Here is a 12602-nt window from a genome sequence, read left to right as displayed (position 1 = left end):
ATCAACTTCTCATTAAGTAAAATTGTAATTTCAATAGTGAAATCTTAGTTTAGACCAAGGGAAGAATTAAATATTGTTCATTTGGAAGAACTTTAGCCGCTTGCATTTCTAGTGTCATAGATCTGGACTAACATTCCTATTATTCCATCAATTTATTCTCTAGTCAATTCATTATACATTTTGCTGGATCTGATAATAATTTATTATACATTGTTAAAGTAGCTGCTGTTTATGGATCATGGATGTCTTAAACATAAAAAAATTATTGATCAGTTTCTGCCTTTATTGTTTGATTATAATGTAAATGTTTGTTGTGTTGTTGCTCTTGTTCTATGATGATCATGATGAAATATGTGCTTGATTGATGATGATGAAATTGCTGAATTTTTATTCTTATTATGCAGATTTTATTGTTTGTCTTCATAAAAATAGTTTATTTTTCTCATTATTAAACAGAAATATTCTTTTATCTCATTCTATCATTATAATTAAGAACTAAATACTGATTAATTACTCTATTTAATTTAGATAAAACTTTTTTTTACTATGTACTTGTCTTCATAGCAATAATAAAGAGTTTTTATATTACTCTGTTTTAGTAGTACACACAAGTTAATATTATAAGCTTATAACAGTGTTTTATCATTGGTTTGTGACCTAAAAGAAACGGAGAAAAAAAAGAAAGGGGGAGGGGGGATGGAAGGGTACTTTTGGAGTTTTGGAGATTTGTTGTATTCATATATGCTGAGAAAAATGTCTTCCTTTTGTTCAATACCATTTGACTTTTCTTCTTCTTTATGATTGATATAAATAATACAAATCAGATATAATATACCTTTATTATAGTTAACTTCAAAATAATAAGAATAAAGTACTAAATTAGTCCAATACATTTAGGTGTAATTCTGTTTTGGTCCTTAAAATTTAAAATATCCTATTTGAATCCAAAAAAATTTTATTTAACTTCAATATAATCTTATCGTGAAGTCAAAATTAAATAATCAACGAAATGTTCTACATGACAACAGTATAAAAATAAGGTTGATAAGCTAAAAAATAATTACAAACTCTAAAGACACAAAATCAACCGTAAATACATTAATATGGCATTCTATTGTCCTATTTATATGTGCAAAAGAAATTTTCAAAGAACAGAATTTCATTGGATTCAATGAATCAGAGTATACATGTGTATCTCATTTGATATGTAATTTCTCACCTGACGAAAACCCACTGTAGCCAAATAGATGCAATGCTAATTTCATGAGTACGATTTTTTCTTGTCCCTTAGCTATGAATTGAACATAATATGTTGCAATTGATTTACTATGGTCACATCCACGCATGTTCCTAGATACTAATAAAACGTGGTGCGTGGGCAATTGCTTTAATTTTGTTTTAATTTCAATAATAATTTGAGATATTTTTAATTATAATTTTTTGTAATGATATTATATTTTATTTCTGCTTTACTGCTGCTATAGTACTTAATTAATTTATTGCTAGATTGCTTAACTAAATGATGATCTGTTATGTCAGAATTCTACTAAAAATGCTTGTATTATATGATGACATGTGTTTCTCCTGAGTTTGGTACTGTATCTATTTATAATTTAATTTAGAAAAATACATAGACTATTTACTTATGCTGTGTTTTTAGGTCTTTAAAGATAGACTGTTGAATGAAACTGCCGTTCTTAGTGTCGTCTCTGAGAAGACCACAATCAAAAAGGTATTTTTATAAAAAGCACATCCTGATAAATTATTCACAAGCTTAATATTTAGTTTGCTACATTAAAATAAATTTGGTACAAGCTGAAGTTATTGGTGAGAGATTGAATTCATTTATTTGTTTCTCTCAGAATATTTTAAATTATGCACTACTATAACATGTTTTTAGCCTCAGCTAACTGCTTATTTATACTTAATAGAAGTAGCATTATCTACAAAAAAATGTGCATAACCGAAGTGCTTTCTTTCATTGGAAAATTTCAAATTAAATGATATCATTAGCTTTTTTCACACATAAATAAAGAATTAAATTAAAATATTTGAAATCATATCACCGTGATGAAAAAATGTTCGATACTCAATAAAGAGGCACGTGTTGTAAAATAAATAAAAGATATATTAAATATAAAATAAAGATGTATAAATAAAAGACTCTAGCATTAATATAATTAGCTCAATACTAATTTATATATATATATATATTAATATTATATATTGTAATGTGTATATATATGTAAAGATAAAAAGAAATATTAAAAGTAAAGAGAGAGAAAATTACATTTACTTTTGTTACTGTAATTGTGTGCTTATTGTTGTGTTACTTTCAGAGGCTTAAACCTCTATTTATAGATGTACATAGGATAGTTTTTCAAGTACTCATTAAAAGCATTCTTCCTTGAAAAATACTACATCGCCCTTCATAAATGGGCATCCACGTAACAAATCTTATCACAACACTCCCCCTTGGATGCTCATTTAGAGATATGCCTCATTAAAACCTTACTAAAGAAAAACCCAGTGGGAAAAAAACTTTAGTGGAGGAAAAAGAGTACAATATCCTTTGTGACAGGGACTGCCTCATTAAAAACCTTGTCAAGAAAAATCCAATGGGAAAAAAACTTGACCAAGGAAAAAAAGAGTACAGTCTCCCCCTCTTGTCGACATCATTTAATGTCTCGAAATTGGTGCATCCCAATCTCATGTACCAATCTTTCAAAGGAGGATTTTGGGAGTGACTTTGTAAATAAATCTGCCAGATTATCACTTGAGCGGATCTGTTGGATATCAATTGTCTCTTGATTTTGAAGATCATGAGTGAAAAAGAATTTGGGAGAAATATGCTTTGTTCTATCACCTTTAATGTATCCGCCTTTAAGTTGAGCAATGTATGCTGTATTATCTTCAAACAGGACAGTTGGAGCTATCTTATGATCAATTAGTCCACATGATGACAGGATATATTGGATCAAACTCCTGAGCCAAAAACACTCGCGACTTGCTTCATGAATCGCTAGTATTTCAGCATGATTAGAGGAGGTTGCTGCTATCGTCTGTTTTGTGGACCTCCATGATATAGCTGTACCACCATATGTGAACAGGTATCCTGTTTGAGATCTCCCTTTGTGTGGATCAGACAAGTATCCGGCATCTACATAGCCAACTAGTTGTGACTTGGATCCGTAGGGATAAAACAATCCCATATCAACCGTTCCATGAAGATATCGAAAGATCTGTTTGATTCCACTCCAATTTCTTCTGGTTGGAGAGGAACTATATCTTGCTAGTAAATTCACAGCAAATGATATATCGGGTCGTGTATTATTAGCAAGATACATTAGCGCTCCAATGGCACTAAGATATGGTACTTCAGGGCCAATGATATCTTCATTTTCTTCTTTAGGACGGAATTGGGGTACTTACGATCATTGGGGTACTTAGTGCACGAAATTGTGTATGCCAATATTAATGGACTATTTCTCATAGCTTCGCACAACTAACCAGCAAGTGCACTGTGTCGTCCAAGTAATACCTTACGTGAGTAAGGGTCGAATCCCACGGAGATTGTTAATTTGAAGCAAGCTATGGTTATCTTATTATTCTTAGTCAAGATACCAACAACAGTGTTTTTTAAGTTCAATTGTAAAAAGTGAAAGGGCATAAAATAAATAATTGTTACTCAATAATGGAGAATATGTTGGAGTTTTGGAGATACTTTATCTTCTGAATTTCTGTAACATAATGCTTCCTCACTTTCATAAATGCAAGGCTCCTTCGATGGCAAGTTGTATGTAGGGTGTCACCATTGTCAATGGCTACTTCCCATCCTCTCAGTGAAAATGGTCCAAATGCTCTGTCACAGCACGGCTAATCATCTGTTGGTTCTCGATCATGTCGAAATAAGATCCATTGATCCTTTTGCGTCTGTCACTACGCCCAACACTCGCGAGTTTAAAGTTCGTCACAGTCATCCAATCCCAGAATCCTACTCGGAATACCACAGACAAGGTTTAGACCTTCCGGATCCTCATGAATGCTGCCAACAATTCTAGCTTATACCACGAAGATTCTGATTAAGAAAACTAAGAGATACTAATTCAATCTAATGTAGAATGGAGGTGGTTGTCAGACACACGTTCATGGATTGAGGAAGGTGATGAGTGTCACGGATCATCACCTTCTTCATAGTGAAGCGCAAATGAACATCTTAGATAGGAACAAGCATGTTTGAATGAGAAACAAAAATAATTGCATTAATTCATCAAAACGCTGCAGAGCTCCTCAACCCCAACAATGTGGTTTAGAGACTCATGCCGTCAAAAGGTACAAAATTCAGATCTAAAAATGTCATGAGATACAAAATAAATCTCTAAAAGTTGTTTAAATACTAAACTAGTAACCTAGGTTTACATAAAATGAGTAAACTAGGATGGATAGTGCAGAAATCCACTTCTGGGGCCCACTTGGTGTGTGCTGGGGCTGAGGCTTAAGCTTCTCACGTGCCTGGGCTGTTTCTGGAGTTGAACGCCAGGTTGTAACCTATTTCTGGCGTTGAACTCCAACTTGCAACCTGTTTCTAGCGCTGAACACCAAACTGCAACATGGAACTGGCGTTGAAAGCCAGTTTACATCATCTATCTTCGCGCAAAGTATAAATTGTTATATATTGCTGGAAAGTTCTGGATATCTACTTTCCAACCCAATTAAGAGCGTGCCAATTGGACTTCTGTAGCTCCAAAAAATCCATTCCGAGTGCAGGGAGGTCAGAATCCAACAGCATCAGCAGTCCTTTTTCAGCCTAAATCAGATTTTTGCTCAGCTCCCTCAATTTCAGCTAGAAAATACCTAAAATTATAGAAAAACACACAAACTCATAGTAAAGTCCAGAAATACGAAGTTTGTCTAAAAACTGATAAAATTATACTAAAAACTAACTAAAACATACTAAAATCTACATAAAATTACCCCCAAAAAGCGTATAAAATATCCGCTCATCACAACACCAAACTTAAACTGTTGCTTGTCCTTAAGCAAGTAGATAAATAAAATAGGATAAAAAAGAAATTAAGAAGCAATAATATCTTAGAGCTTCAAGTGAAGATCAGATTCTAATCAGATCAGTGGGACTAGTAGCTTTTTGCCTCTAAATAGTTTTGACATCTCACTTTATCCTTTGAAATCTAGAATGATTGGCATCCATAAGAACTTAGAATTCAGATAGTATTATTGATTCTCCTAGTTTAGTATGTTGATTCTTGAACACAGTTACTTTATGAGTCTTGGTCGTGGCCCTAAGCACTTTATTTTCCAGTATTACCACCGGATACATAACTGCCACAGACACAAAACTGGGTGAACCTTTTCAGATTGTGACTTAGCTTTGCTAGAGTCCCTAATTAGAGGTGTCCAGAGTTCTTAAGCACACTCCTTTGCTTTGGATCACGACTTTAACCACTCAGTCTCAAGCTTTTCACTTAGACCTGCATGCCACAAGCACATGGTTAGGGACAGCTTGATTTAGCCGCTTAAGCCTGGATTTATTTTCTTGGGCCCTCCTTCCCATTGATGCTCAAAGCCTTGGATCTTTTTCACCCTTGCCTTTTGGTTTTAAGGGTTGTAGGCTTTTTCTTTTTCTTTATCCAATGATTCATTTCTTTTTTTTTTCAATGCTTTTTCTTGCTTCAAGAATCAATTTTATGATTTTTTAGATCATCAATAATATTTCTCTTGTTCATCATTCTTTCAAGAGCCAATACTTTTAACATTCATGAATTTCAATATAAAAAATATGCACTGTTCAGGCATTCATTTAGAAAACAAAAAGTATTGCTACCACATATAAATAATTAGAATTTTCCTTATTAAGAACTCAAAATTAAATTGCCTCTTTATTCTAAAAATCTACTATTTTATTCATGTTTGATGATGATGAGAAAAATAAATTATAGCTTAATTGGAAATAAAATCAAAATAGATATACTAATTACTACTACTCCTATATAACTTCTAAGGTAAATCTATAAGACAACTATCACAGAGTAAAGCTAAGATTAGGACTCAACAACCTTTATTTTGGGAAGTAGATGTTCCTCTAGTCTGTGGGGTGCTTGATCCTTCAAGAGATAATTTCTGACGCTTCAGTTCCTTCAAGTCACGCCTTTGCTCTTCTTGTTCCCCAAGCAGTTTGCAAAGCATGCTATTTTGATTATTCTGTTCTTCCTTTATTTGGTCCATAGCTTCTTGCAACTTGGTAACCGATGCTTCAAGATGCTCCCAGTATTCAAATTGAGAAAATTCTGGGAGGAATTCCTGTGCTCTCCTCTTGATGCGGTCAGCCTGCACTTGTTGTTTTTCCATTGGTGTTTTGGTGATTGGTTGCTCAACTGAGATATACTCAGTTATTCCCATCTTTACTCCAGCATCTTTACATAGCATAGATATTAAGCTAGGATAAGCCAATTTGGCATCTTTGGAGTTCTTGTTTGCAATTATGTAAAGTTCACACGAAATCAACTGATGAACATCCACTTCTCTTCCTAACATAATTCAGTGGATCATCACTGCTCTTTTAACGGTGACCTCAGAGCGGTTGCTAGTGGGCAGTATAGAACGCCCAATGAAGTCCAGCCAGCCTCTGGCGACTGGTTTGAGATCTTCTCTCTTGAGTTGATTTGGGACACCCTTGGTGCTGGTGGTCCACTTGGCTCCAGGGAGGCATATGTTCTCTAGAATCTTGTCCAGGCCTTTATTTGTTCTCATCATTCTCCTATTAAAGGAGTCTGGGTCATCTTTCAGCCGAGGTAGCTTAAAGATCTCCCTGATTTTATCAGGGTGGATATGAACAATCTTTCCTCTGACCAAGGTCCGATAGTCATAAAGAGTAGTTCCAGATATTCTCTGCCTATCTCTTTGCCACAGATTAGCGTAGAATTCCTGAACCATGTTTCTTCCCACCTTTGTCTCAGGATTAGCTAGGATTTCCCAGCTCCTGTTTCGAATTTTCTCTTGGATCTCCGGATATTCATCTTCTTTCAGATCGAATTTGACTTTCGGGATCACTGACCTTAGACCCATTATTTTGTAGTAATGGTCTGAATGTTCTTTGGTTAAGAACTTCCCTTGATTCCAAAATGGTTTTGGAATACTCTCTTTCTTGCCTTTTGGAGTGGGTTGTTTTCCTTTAGGAGCCATGATCTTAGTGGGTATGGTTTAGTGATCACGGATAAACACACCAAACTTAGACGTTTGCTTGTCCTCAAGCAAAAGAAAAGAAAGGAGAGGGATAGAAGGAGAGCTTGTTTTCGAATTGTTGAGGAGAGGGGAGAGGCCGAGAGTGGATTTAAAGGGAGGGGGTGGGTTTTCGAAAATTTTGAAGAAAGATAGGATAGAAGATATGATTTGTAAAAGATAAATATGAATTAAAAAAAGGGATTTGGGATTAATTTGAAAAGATAATTGATTTTTTTTGAAAAAGATTTGAAAAGAAGTTGGATGGGATTTGAAAAAGGATTTTTGTTTATGAATTAAGATACATTTGATATTTTTTGAAAAAGGGATTTTAGAAATTAGGAATAAAATTTTTGGAATTGAAGGATGAGAGTTTGTAACATGTTTATGCAAGAAATCATGAATTGGAACATAAAAATTTGAAAAAAATCTGAATTGAAAACGAATTTACCTTCTCCCCACAATCCTGGCGTTAAACGCCCAAACGCTACATGTTTTAGGCGTTTAACGCCCATTCGCAGCTTCTCCTGGGCGTTTAACGTCCAGCTGTTGCTTCTAGCTGGCGTTGAATGCCAGGAACTCCTTTGTCACTGGGCATTTTTCTTAACGCCCAAGACGCTATAAATCTGGCGTTAAACGCCCAGAAGGTGCTTCTTTCTGGCGTTCAACGCCTAAAAGATGCTTCTTTCTGGTGTTTAACACCCTGATGGTTATCCTTACTGGCGTTGAACGCTCAGTAGATGCTTCTTTTGGGCGTTCAACGCCCAAAACAACTCTTACTGGCTTTTTCGCACCAGTGAGCTTCCTTTTTGCTGTTTTATCCTACGGATCCTTCTGTAACTTTGTGAACTCAAGCAATTGCTATTTTACCTTGAAGATAATTGACATAAACCTGTAAAATTTAATTAATTAACAAATAAACTTTGTAAATGGTTGGGTTGCCTCCCAACAAGCGCTTCTTTATTGTCTTTAGCTGGACTATTACTGAGCTTTAATCAAGTCTCAGTTTTGAGCATTCTTGCTCAAAATTGCTTTCAAGATAATGTTTGACTCTCTGTCCATTAACAATGAATTTTTTGTTAGAATCATTATCCTGAAGCTCCACGTATCCATACGGTGACACACTTGTAATCACATATGGACCTCTCCACCGGGATTTCAATTTTCCGGGGAATAATCTGAGCCTAGAATTAAATAGCAGAACTTTCTGCCCTGACTTAAAGACTCTAGATGACAGTTTCTTATCACGCCATCTTTTTGCTTTCTCTTTGTAAATTTTTGCATTTTCGAAAGCATTGAGTCTGAATTCCTCTAGCTCATTTAACTGGAGCAATCATTTTTCTCCAGCTAACTTGGCATCAAGGTTTAGGAATCTGGTTGCCCAATAGGCCTTATGTTCCAGTTCCACTAGTAAGTGACAGGATTTTTCATACACCAGCTGGTATGGAGAAGTTCCTATAGGTGTCTTGAATGCTGTTATGTATGCCCACAAAGCATCATCCAAGCTTCTTGCCCAATCCCTTCTACGGTTAATTACAGTCCGTTCCAGGATTCTTTTAAGTTCTCTATTAGAGACTTCAGCTTGCCCATTTGTCTGTGGATGATATGGAGTAGCTACCCTGTGGCTAACTCCATATCGAACCAAAGCAGAGTAAAGCTGTTTATTACAGAAATGAGTACCCCCATCACTGATTAGTACTCTAGGGATACCAAATCTGCTGAAGATGTGTTTCTGGAGGAATTTCAGCACTGTCTTAGTATCATTAGTGGGTGTTTCAATAGCTTCCACCCATTTGGATACATAATCCACTGCCACAAGAATATAAGTATTTGAGTATGATGGTGGGAAAGGTCCCATGAAGTCAATATCCCATACATCAAACAACTCAATCTCCAAGATCCCTTGTTGAGGCATGGCATAACTGTGAGGCAAATTGCCAGATCTTTGGCAACTGTCATAATTAAGTACAAACACTTGGGAGTCTTTATAGAGAGTAGGCCAGTAGAAGCCACATTGGATGACTCTTGTAGCTGTTCGCTCACTTCCAAAATTTCCTCCATACTGTGATCCATGGCAGTGCCTGAGGATCTTCTGTGCTTCTTCTTTAGGCACACATCTACAGATTACTCCGTCTGTACATCTCTCTAAGAGATATGGTTTATCCCAAAGATAGTACTTTGCATCCGTGATCAATTTCTTTGTTTGCTGCCTACTGTACTCTTTGGGTATGAATCTCACTGCCTTGTAGTTTGCAATGTCTACAAACCATGGCACTTCCTGGATGGCAAAGAGGTGCTCATCCGGAAAGTTTTCAGAGATTTCAGTAGGTGGGAGGGACGCCCCTTCTACTGGTTCTATTCGGGACAGATGATCTGCTACTTGGTTCTCTGTCCCTTTTCTGTCTCTTATTTCTATATCAAACTCCTGCAGAAGCAACACCCATTTGATGAGTCTAGGTTTTGAATCCTGCTTTGTGAGTAGATATTTAAGAGCAGCATGGTCAGTGTACACAATCACTTTTGATCCTACTAAATAAGATCTAAACTTGTCAATGGCGTAAACCACTACAAGTAACTCTTTTTCTGTGGTTGTGTAGTTCTTCTGTGCGTCATTTAAAACATGACTGGTATAGTAATGACGTGTAGAAGCTTGTCATGCCTTTGTCCCAACACTGCACCAATGGCATGCTCACTGGCATCACACATCAGTTCAAATGGTAATGTCCAGTTTGGTACAGAGATAACTGGTGCTGTGACCAGCTTAGCTTTCAGAGTCTCAAACGCCTACAGACACTCCTTATCAAAGATAAATGGCGTGTCAACAGCTAGCAGATTACTCAGAGGTTTGGCGATTTTTGAAAAATCTTTTATAAACCTCCTATAGAATCCTGCATGCCCCAGAAAGCTTCTGATTGCCTTAACATTGGCAGGTGGTGGTAATTTTTCAATTACCTCCACCTTAGCTTGATCCACCTCTATTCCCTTTTTCGAAATTTTGTGCCCAAGGACAATTCCTTTAGTCACCATAAAGTAACATTTCTCCCAGTTTAAAACCAGATTAGTCTATTGGCATCTCTTTAGAACAAGTGCTAGATGGTCAAGACAGGATCCGAATGAGTCTCCAAACACTGAAAAGTCATCCATGAAGACTTCCAGAAATTTTTTCACCATATCAGAGAAAATAGAGAGCATGCATCTTTGAAAGGTTGCACAGACCAAATGGCATCCTTCTGCATGCAAATACTCCAGATGGGCATGTGAATGCTGTTTTCTCTTGATCCTGGGGATCAACTGCAATTTGATTATAACTTGAATATCCATCCAGGAAGCAGTAGTATTCATGACCTGCTAGTCTTTCTAGCATCTGGTCTATGAATGGTAAAGGAAAATGATCCTTTCTGGTAGCTGTATTGAGCCTTCTGTAATCAATACACATATGCCACCCTGTAACTGTTCTTGTAGGGACCAGTTCATTTTTTTTCATTATGAACCACTGTCATGCCACCCTTCTTAAGGACGACTTGAACAAGGCTTACCCAGGGGCTATCAGAAATGGGATAAATAATCCCAGCCTCTAGTAATTTAGTGACCTCTTTCTGCACCACCTCCTTCATGGCTGGATTCAGCTACCTCTGTGGTTGAACCACTGGCTTAGCGTCACCCTCCAATAGGATCTTGTGCATGCATTTGGATGGGCTAATGCCGTTAAGATCACTGATAGACCATCCAAGAGCTGTCTTGTGTGTCCTTAGCACTTGAATTAGTGCTTCCTCTTCCTGTGGCTCTAAGGTAGAGCTTATGATTATAGGAAAGGTATCACCTTCTCCCAGAAATGCATATTTCAAGAATGGTGGTAATGGTTTGAGCTCGGGTTTGGGAGGTTTCTCTTCTCCCTAAGGGATTTTCAGAGGTTCTATTATTCTCTCTGGTTCCTCCAGATCAGGCTGAACATCTTTAAAGATATCTTCTAGCTCTGATTCGAGACTCTCAGTCATATTGACCTCTTTTACCAGAGAATCAATAATATCAATACTCATGCAGTCATTTGTGGTGTCTGGATGCTGCATAGCTTTGACAACATTCAACTTAAACTCATCCTCATTGACTCTCAGGGTTACTTCCCCTTTTTGGACGTCAATAAGGGTTCGGCCAGTTACTAGAAACGGTCTTCCTAGAATGAGAGTTGCACTCTTGTGCTCCTCCATTTCCAGCACCACAAAGACAGTGGGAAAGGCAAATGGCCCAACCTTGACAATCATGTCTTCAATCACGCCTGATGGGTGTTTAATGGAACCATCAGCAAGTTGGAGACATATCCGGGTTGGTTTGACTTCATCAGTCAATCCAAGCTTTTTTATAGTAGATGCAGGTATTAAGTTGATACTTTCCCTAAGATCACATAGAGCTTGCTTGGTACAAGTACCTTCTAATGTGCATGGTATCATAAAGCTTCCGGGATCTTTAAGCTTCTCAGGTAAGCTTTTCAGAATGACTGCACTGCATTCTTCAGTGAGGTAAACTTTCTCAGTTTCCCTCTAATCCTTCTTATGACTTAAGATCTCTTTCATGAACTTAGCATAAGAGGGTATTTGCTCAAGTGCCTATGCAAACAGAATCTTTATTTCAAGAGTCCTAAGGTAGTCTGCAAAACGGGCAAATTGCTTATCCTGTTCTGCTTGGTAGAGTTTCTGAGGATAAGGCATTTTGGCTTTGTATTCCTCAACCTTAGTTGCTGTAGGTTTATTGCCTACAGATGTGGGTTGAGAAGCCTTTTTAGAGGGGTTGCTATCAGCACTTGTATGTGTCTGAACTCCCACTGGCGTTTGAATGCCAGGGGGTGGAAGCTGGAGTGGCGTTAGACGCCAACTCCTTACCTGTTTCTGGCGTCTAAACCCAGAACTGTGCTTCCTTTGGGCGTTCAACGCCAGTTTTCCACCCATTTTCTGGCGTTTGAGCCATTCTTGTTTCTTGTAGTATCTCCTTGAATTTGGCTAGCTGTTTTATTAGAAAATCCAGTTGCTGATTGAATTCAGTAACTTGTTCTGTAGGACTGAGTTCAGCAGTACTGTTTTAGCCTTTTTGTGGATGGAAGGTTCACTGCTTAGGTACAGATGCTGATTTTTGGAAACTGTATCAATAAGCTCTTGAGCTTCTTCTATTGTCTTTCTCATATGTATAGTCCCACCAGCTGAGTGGTCTAGAGAAGTTTGAGCTTTCTCTGTAAGCCCATAATAGAAGATGTCTAACTGCACCCACTCTGAAAACATTTCAGAGGGGCATTTTCTTAGCATCTCTTTGTATCTCTCCCAGGCATCATAAAGGGATTCATTATCTCCTTGTTTAAAGCCTTGGATGCTCAGCCTTAG

Source organism: Arachis duranensis, chromosome 3 (assembly GCF_000817695.3).
Source record: "Arachis duranensis cultivar V14167 chromosome 3, aradu.V14167.gnm2.J7QH, whole genome shotgun sequence".
NCBI classification, from domain to species: domain Eukaryota; kingdom Viridiplantae; phylum Streptophyta; class Magnoliopsida; order Fabales; family Fabaceae; genus Arachis; species Arachis duranensis.
This window is presented reverse-complemented; position numbering follows the sequence as displayed.